Source organism: Colobus angolensis, unplaced genomic scaffold, assembly GCF_000951035.1.
Source record: "Colobus angolensis palliatus isolate OR3802 unplaced genomic scaffold, Cang.pa_1.0 Scaffold75, whole genome shotgun sequence".
Classification (NCBI taxonomy): domain Eukaryota; kingdom Metazoa; phylum Chordata; class Mammalia; order Primates; family Cercopithecidae; genus Colobus; species Colobus angolensis.
The window spans coordinates 2,139,183-2,145,509 of record NW_012121265.1 but is presented as its reverse complement, the minus strand read 5'-3'; positions in this window follow the sequence as shown (position 1 = coordinate 2,145,509).

The following is a 6,327-nucleotide window of genomic DNA, read 5'->3' as shown; positions in this document are numbered from 1 at the left end:
TATGTACACTTAAAAACAGATTCCCAAAATATATGAAGCAAACGTTAATAGCATTAAAGGGAGATATAGATAGTCCTACAAAAATAGTTGGAGACTACAATATCTCACTTTCAATAATGGATATAAAATGTATAGAAAGGGTTAATAAGGATAGAGAGGGCTTAAACAACTATAAACCAAGTAGACGTAACAGACATATATAGAACACTCCACCTGACAAAAGCACAATTTACATGTTTCTCAAATTGACAGATGTTATATTAGGCCACACATTTCTTCTCAATAAATTCAAAAAGATTGAAATTATACAACTCATACAAAGTATCTTCTTCCATGACAATGGGATGATATTAGAAATCAGCAATGGAAGGAAATCTAGAAAATTCAAAAATATGTAGATATTAAACACCACACTTTTCAGCAACCAAAGGTTCAAAGAAGAAATCACAAGAAAAAACAGAAAATTTAGAAATAATACCAAAAATACAACATATTAAAATTTATGGGATACTGTGAAGACAGTGCTCAGAGAGAACTTTATAGTTCTAATTACTAAATTATAAAAGAAGAAAGATACAGAATCAATAAGGTAACTGTACATCTTGAGAAAATAGAAAGATAAGCAAAAGAAACCCAAAATTAGTAGAGGGAATAAAATAATGAAGAATAGAGTGGAGATAAATAAAAGACAATAGAAAAATAATAGAATTAATAAAAAGTTATTTCTTTGAAAATATCAGCAAAATTGACAACCCTTTCCCCAAATTAAGAAAGAAAAAAAGAAATATGAAAATCGGATATTAAAATGGAGACATTAATACCAATGATTCAGAAATAAAAAGGATTCCAAGAGAATAATAAGAACAATTATATGTCAACAAATTAAATAACCTAGAAGAAATGGACAAATTCCCAGAAACACACAAGTCACCTAAACTAACTGAAAAAGAGAAAATTTCAGCAGAACTATTATGTAAGTAAAGAGTAAATCAGAAAATATATAAAAAAAGAAAAAGTAAAGAAAGATACCCTTTAGTGAAAATAAGTTCAGGACCAGATGTCTTCCCTGGTGAATTCTATCCAACATCAAAGAATTAACACCAGTGTTTCTCAAACTTTCTAAAACATAAAAAAGGAGAGAACACTTCCTAACTCATTGTATGAGGCCAGTATTTCTGTGATACCAAAGCCAGATAAGATCATCACAGGAAAAGAAATGTACACACCAGTTTCTCCTATGAATATGGTTGCAAAAATCCTCAGCAAAATACTAAGAAACCAAATCCAACAACACATTAAAAGGATTATACACCACAACCAGGTAGTACTTATTCCAGGAATGCAAAAGTGGTTCAACATAAGAAAATCGATCAGTGTAATATGTCACATTAATAGGAAGAAAAACCACGTGATCATCTCAATTGATACAGAAAAGGCATTTGACAAAAGTCAACATCGTTTCTCCATAAAAACTCTTAGCAAACCAGTAATAGATGGAACGTCCTCACCATGACAAAAGGCATCTGTAAAGAAGCCACAGCTATAATCATGGCCAGTGGTGAAAGACTGAAAACTTTCCCCCTGAAATTAGGAACAAGACAAGAATACCTGCTTTCATCACTGCTATTCAACATGTGCTGCAAGTTCAATTAGACAAGAAAAAGAAAGAAAAGGCATCCAAGTTGGAAAGGAGGAAGTAAAGCTATTTCTATTCACATATGACATAAAACTATATATAGAAAATCCCAAAGAATCTACAAAAAAAGCTACTAGAGCTAATAGATGAATTCAGTAGTTTTAGCTGAACACAGCTCTTAAATTTAGGTCTTTGGTCTGTTTTTAGTTAATTTTTGTTAGGCCTTTTCTACCTTATAACAGGTAAGAGTCCAACTTCATTCTTTTGCATGTGGATATCCACTTTTCCCAACACCGCTTGTTAAATGGCTGTCCTTTCCCCATTGAATGGTCTTGGTACCCTTGTTGAAAATCAACTGGTGATACATGTGAGGATTTATTTTGGGGCTCTCTGTTTTATTCTATTAGTCAATATGTCTGCCCTTATGCCAGTACCATCTCTATTCATAGATGGCATAATTTCCTATGTGGAAAATACCAAAGAATTTCTTTAAATGCTTCTACAACTAATACTTGAGTTTAGTCAGGTTACAGGACACAAGGTCAATAAGCCCTTTAAAAGATGCTCAACATCATTAGTCATTAGACAAATGCAAAAGTCAATTGTATTCATTCCATATACCACCAATGAACAATTAGAATTTGACATTAAAAATTAATACCATTTACAAAAGCACTAAAAATACTGAAGCACTTAGGTATATAAATCTAGCAAAATATGTGAAAGATCTGGATGCCAAAAAGTATAAAATGCTGATGAAAAAAATCAAAGATTAAATAAATGGAGAGCTGTATTATATTCATAAATTAGAAAACTCAATATTGCTAAAATGTCAATTCTCCCAAATTTAAACTATAGATCCAATACAATCCAATCCAAATCCAAGCTGCTCCTAAAATGTATTATGGAAAGGCAAAAAACAAACAAGCAAAAACTAGAATAGCCAAAACAATTCTGAATAAGAACAAAGTTGGAGGACTCACACTACCTGATTTCCAAGACTAACTATAAAGCTACAATAATTAAGACAATTAAGTATTGGCAAAAGGAAGATGCATTAACCATCCCAAAAGTTGATCCACACAAATATAGTCAATCTTTTTTTCTGCAAAGTAACAAAAGCAATTCAATGGGGAAAAAAAATATTTTCAAAACTTGGTGCTAGATCAACTGGACATCCATATTTTTTTAAAAAAAAGAAGAGCCTCAACACATGCCTCATAGAAAAATTAACTCAAAATGGGTAATAGACCAAAATGTAAAACCTAAAACAGTAGAACTTTAAAAACGAGACACAAGAGAAAACACTGTGTAAAGTCTGGCAATTACTTTTTAAATATGATGCCAAAAGCATAATCAATAAAAGAATTAATAAATTAGATTTTATGAAAGATAAAAGAAATTAAAGAGATTAACAATGCCTGCCATAGATGAGGAAAAAGATTTACAAATCACATATTAATTCACATTAAATAAATCACATTAATATTTTGTATCACACATTAAATAAATCACGTATTAATATTTTGTATCCTAAATATTTAAAGAACTCTTAAAACTCCAACAATAAGAGCCACTGTAGTGGCTTGTGCCTGTAATTCCAGCTCTTCAGAAGGCTGAGGCTGGAGGATTTTGAGCCTAGGAGTTTAAGGCTGCAGTGAGTCACTGCATTCCAGCTTAGGCAACAGAACAAGACCCCATCTCTAAAAATTATATAAAATTTTTAAAAAATAAATATGAAAATAAGTCAACAGTAAAAAAGATTAATTGGCAAAATATATAAACGGATACTTAACCAAAAGAGATTTTTTTTTTTTTTTTTGTGACTGTCTTGCTCTGTGTCCCAGGCTGGAGTACAGTGGTACCATCTCAGCTGACTGCAACCTCTGCCTCCCTGGTTCAAGTGATTCTCCTGCCTCAGCCTCCCCAGTATCCGGGACTACAGGCACCCACCACCATGCCCAGCTAATTTTTGTATTTTTAGTAGAGACAAGGTTTCACTATGTTGGCCAGACTGATCTCAAACTCTTGACCTCAGGTGATCTGCCCACCTCGGCCTCCCAAAGTGCTGGGATTACAGGAATGAGCCACCATGCTCAGCCCAAAAATATATATTTTTAAATGGTAAATAAGCATATGAAAGGATGCTCAACATTATTTGTCACTAGTGAAATGCAAATTAAACAATGATATATATAATACTATATCTCTATTAGGATGGCTAAAATATAAAAGGAACAATCCCAAATGCTTAGAAAGATTCAGAGCAACAGTAACTCTCTTTAATTGCTGGTAGCTATTTTAAATGGTACAGCCGCTTTGAAAGACAACTTAGCAGTTCCTTATAAAATTAGAAATACATGTGCCATACAACTCGGTGGTTCCACTCCTGAGGCTTACCCAAATGAGTGGAAAACTTATGTTCACAGAAAAACCTATATACAAATGTTTATAACAGCTTTATTCATAATCACCAATAACTGGAAAAAGCCAAGATATCTCTCAACAGGTGAATGAACAAATATATATATCTTCCAAATATGTGTGTGTGTGTGTGTGTGTATATATATATCTTCCATAAAATGGAATATATACATCAATTAAAAAAGAATGAGCTACTGAGTGGATACAGTGTATACAGATCTTAAATGCATTCTGTTAAATTTAATAATCCAGACCCAAAAGGCTATATACAATATGGTTCAATTTATATGACATCATGAAAAGGCAAAACTATAAGAATAAGAAACAGATCATGGTTACCAGGGGTTAAGGAAGAATGGCAGGAGCCATACAGGGGAATTATTAGGGTGATAGAATTATTTATATGGTGCTGGGGTGTTGGATAGATGACTCTATGCACTTGTCAAAATCCAAAGAAGTACACATCCCAACCTTGCTGCATGCAAATTTAATAACAAGTCAGCCAAGATAGGGAAATGTCAGGACAGAATCCAGAAAATGACAAATAAATCGAACCATATTACTAATACATGACATTACCTTACTAAAGGGGAAGGGATGGGGGAAAGGATCTGACCTAAGAAACTTTGGATAACAGTATTTTGACTGGATACTATAAGGCTAAAGACAAAAGGAACCATACATCAGCACCCTTCTAGCCTGCAAATCTATCTCTCTCTAGTGTATGGGTTAGCAATTCTCAAACTACTCTACATGTAGGGTAGGGTTGAATAAATAAGTAAATCAACTAGATAATGGGAGGCAGGTTTCTCACCATAAGAGAAAGAAGCTACAGTCAGTTCTGCTACAACCAACTTATGTGTTCTTAAAAATTATCATGCTGTGCAAAATTGTACAATAAAAACTATAGGTCTCATGGGAAAAAAGCTAGTAGCACAACACTTAAAAACTTCTTCAGTGAGAGATTAGAACAAAAATAGGAACCTAATTTTAAAATAGTACCATAGTTTTATACAAGAAATGATTAAGAAATGCATAATGCTACAATCAATGTGGTATTTTAGCTTTAAAACGCCTAAAGTTTGTGAACATAGGCATCATAAAGGCTACGACTTTTGAGTTACTGTAAAGTGATGGAAGAAGGGTTATTTGAAATCCAATCGGAAAGTTGTAACAGCACAAGTGGATGGGTGTGGCTCGTTATCCTCGGTTTTGTGGTTGGACTCAAACATCAAATTCCTTTTTTTTTTTTTTTTTTTTTTTGAGATGGAGTCTGGCTCTGTCGCCCAGGCTGGAGTGCAGTGGCCGGATCTCAGCTCACTGCAAGCTCCACCTCCCGGGTTTACACCATTCTCCTGCCTCAGCCTCCGGAGTAGCTGGGAGCACAGGCGCCCGCCACCTCGCCCGGCTAGTTTTTTGTATTTTTAGTAGAGACAGGGTTTCACCATGTTAGCCAGGATGGTCTCGATCTCCTGACCTCGTGATCCGCCCGTCTCGGCCTGCCAAAGTGCTGGGATTACAGGCTTGAGCCACCGTGCCCAGCCAGTACTTTCATAGTCTTAAATCCTGAGGCATTTTTTCCCCCCTGATTTGCAGGTCCTTCAAGGAAGGCATTTATGACAGATACCTGTTTCATCTAAGTTAGAATTTCAATCCAATAAATGGCCTTCTTCTTAATTAACTTCTGTGTCACTGTTGGATTTCTTTGCTACTTTCTCAGCTGTACTTGCCTTTCCCAGCTGGCCTCTGGCTCTGCTGACAGAGGAAGGCTTTGGAAATTGTAGTAATTTTGTTTGTTTGGGTTTTTTGTTTGTTTGTTTGTTTGTTTTAGACGGAGTTTTGCTCTTGTTGCCCAGGCTGGAGTGCAATGGCGCAATCTCAGCTCCCCACAACCTCTGCCTCTCACGTTCAAGCTATTCTCCTGCTTCAGCCTCCCGAGTACATGGGATTACAGGCATGTGCCATCATGCCTGGCTAATTTTGTACTTTTAGTAGACACGGGATTTCTCCATGTTGGTCAGGCTGCTCTCGAACTCCCAACCTCAGATAATTCACCTGCCTCAGCCTCCCAAAGTGCTGGGATTACAGGCGTGAGCCACGGCACCCGGCCCGTAGTAATGTTTGAAACCACAAATCCAGCCACTCTCTGCACTAAATGGAACCACTTCTGCAAGATGTGGCAATTTCTGTTGAAAGTTTTCATATCTAGTGCTTTCTTTCTGATTGTAGGAAAAAACGTTCTTAATTTTTTTCTGTTTGGTCTTCAA